Here is a 3,087-nt window from a genome sequence, read left to right on the forward strand (position 1 = left end):
GGTGACCTCGGAATAAGAGAGAAACAGACTAATATTAGCGTAGATGCCATTCTTCTAACGATGTAGCAAGTACATCGGGTGTTATGAGAAGTGTTCCCGGTTCCGGTTGACCTAATTCTATGTAAACTAAGGGGGAAATTAATGTCTTTTGTCTGGTGCTTTTGGAGACTGTGTTCGAGCTATCGATTCGCCAACACGGGACTGATTATTCGAGGATGAGAAACAGATGGCGAGCCACCTATAGAGTGAAACGGACTGGAATTTGTGGACGTTGCATCGGATAAACTGGTTGGACACATTTTTTTTTAAAATCTGCACTACACTTCACAACTGAGTGGACAGAATGTTTAATGGCTGCTCGTTGTATGAACTGAGCCTTAAAGAGATGGTATCTATTTTTTTTTTCTGCATCTATAGAGACTGAGCGTTCATTCATCACCATGTATGGACATTAATACTATATTTTGTGGTTATTTTTCATGTGATGAGTTATGATATTAATAATTGAGTTTGATTTAGCTGATTCCTTTGAGTGTGGTATGTACCTGACCATTTCACTGCCAATGTGAGAGGTTGAATGGTCCAAAATGTAATAAATTTGATGTAACCTTTTGAAAAGAAAAGTTATTTGTTACAAAATTAGAAGAGAGGAAATGCAAACTTCAAAGTGAGGCTGAAATTGTCTATTTTTCCTCAATTTATTGATCTTTAAAAAGGGAAAATCAGTTGAAATTTTGATATCGTTATCGACATCTGTCAATTTCGGTATTTTTTCATCTTTAATTTTTATTTTCTAATATATTTACATACAGCTATTACTCTCTTAACTTGCAAGTGTGTTTCCTGCCTCCTGTGATACCTAAATCTTCTGAAGACCCTGTGATTAGGTAAAGTCTTCAGGGAAATATCACTACTTGTTACTTACCTCAAGTTATAGCAGTATCACACAAGTGTTACACATAAATTGGCGAGCCAGCCAGGAGGCAGAAAATAATACTAGCTACGTTTACATGGACCCTACTAATCTCATCATAATAGGACTAGAAGCACAATCAGAATTAAAAAGTCACATGTAAACATGTCAATCGGATTGAATTGGCCAGATTCGATTCAGATTTCGATCGGATTGTAAGGGGTGGCTTATTCCTTTTGTAATCCGAGCGAGAGGACGTGTAAACACTTGATCGGATTGAAAACCGATACTGGAAAGTACTGCGCATGTGCAGTGACATAAAAATAGCATAATGACGTATGACGCGCGGAACGAGCTGTTCTTCCTGGTGAATAAAGTGTCATAAATGAGTGTCCCGTCATTATAAAACTCCCCTTTTACTCAGCGTCTGTGAAGTGGAGCAGCACAACGTCCCACCAGTCCTTGTTTAAGACTATCATCCACAGACGACCGCAGGTTTTGGGTGCGGGAAGGGGCACTTTTACTGCTTTATAAAGTAAGCAGCACAGCACAACTGTTCATGTGCTGGTCGTCGCCTAATTAGGACCCGAAGTAGATAAATATCAAGTGTGCTTTTTAAAACAGTATGCGCCAACAGCGGAAAACTCTGTATATTCATGCAGTGTGTGCATGTCAAAAGAGTAAATCCGATCAGAAGCTTGTGACATATAAGCACGCATATCAACCCGATCACTTTATTTAAGTGTTCATGTAAACACTACGTTCGGATTCGTCAATCAGAATGAATTAATTCCGATTAGGCTTGCCACGATAGACGGTGCTGACGGTGATACCGTTGTTAAGCCGCAAACCCGGTTACATCACTTGCCCACCACGGCACCGACCCCCACCGTATTTTAGATTTTTTTATAGTATAATTAAAAATTTAACGCGGCTGCTCAATGCAGCGTGCTGAACGACAGTCGCATCACAGATCAGATTTCATTTATCCAGCTGATGGTGATACCGTTGTTAACCGCAAACACCGGTTACGTCACTTGCCCACCGCGGCACCGACCCCCACCGTCGTTTTGATTTTTTATAGTAATATAAATAATTTAGTTCAGTAAAAGAACAGACACTACAATTAAAACTGAGCGCAGCTGCTCAATGCAGCGTGCCGAACGACAGTCGCATTACAGATCGGATTTCATTTATCCAGGGAGTCGAGCTGACTGACAAGAAGAGTGGGGTGCGACAGACAAGACGATGGCGGATGATTTAGTTTCGAAACAAAATGCAAAAGCGCCTGTTTGGCAGTATTTTGGATTTTGAAAAGCCTGTTGATTTCTGCCGTTTATCTAAGGTGATTTCGGAAGTTTTTTTAAACATTCGTTTCTTATTTAATTGGTTCCACAGTGTTTGCTGATTTTTACTTTATTTAAACTTTGTGTAACTTATTTATTTTATTTGACATCAATGTGTATGCCGTGCCTCCAAGCTTTCTTATTCGTTTTGCTAATAAACGTTCTACGTTTCTTATTTATTTGTTTATATATTACATATGTTTACTAATTTCCAGTATTATATACCTATTTAAAAAAACGAACTAAAACTAACAATTGCTTTACGCCGAATTGCCGCTATTTGAAAGTGAAAGTAAAATGCGCACGCCGCTTTTACAAGCTATTTAAAAGCGAAGGAAAGTGAGGAAAAGAGGGAAAATTAAAACGAACTAAAACTAACAATTGCTTTACGCCGAATTGCCGCTATTTGAAAGTGAAAGTAAAATGCGCACGCCGCTTTTACAAGCTATTTAAAAGCGAAGGAAAGTGAGGAAAAGAGGGAAAATTAAAACGAACTAAAACTAACAATTGCTTTACGCCGAATTGCCGCTATTTGAAAGTGAAAGTAAAATGCGCACGCCGCTTTTACAAGCTATTTAAAAGCGAAGGAAAGTGAGGAAAAGAGGGAAAATTAAAACGAACTAAAACTAACAATTGCTTTACGCCGAATTGCCGCTATTTGAAAGTGAAAGTAAAATGCGCACGCCGCTTTTACAAGCTATTTAAAAGCGAAGGAAAGCAAGAAAAAGAGGGAACGCCCCTGCCCCCATGATTATACCGGTATTATCGGTGTTGTCACACGTCGATTAACCGGTGGGAAAATTTCCTCACCGTCACAACCCTAATTCC

This window comes from Sinocyclocheilus anshuiensis, unplaced genomic scaffold (genome assembly GCF_001515605.1).
Source record: "Sinocyclocheilus anshuiensis isolate Anshui unplaced genomic scaffold, SAMN03320099.WGS_v1.1 scaffold436, whole genome shotgun sequence".
NCBI classification, from domain to species: domain Eukaryota; kingdom Metazoa; phylum Chordata; class Actinopteri; order Cypriniformes; family Cyprinidae; genus Sinocyclocheilus; species Sinocyclocheilus anshuiensis.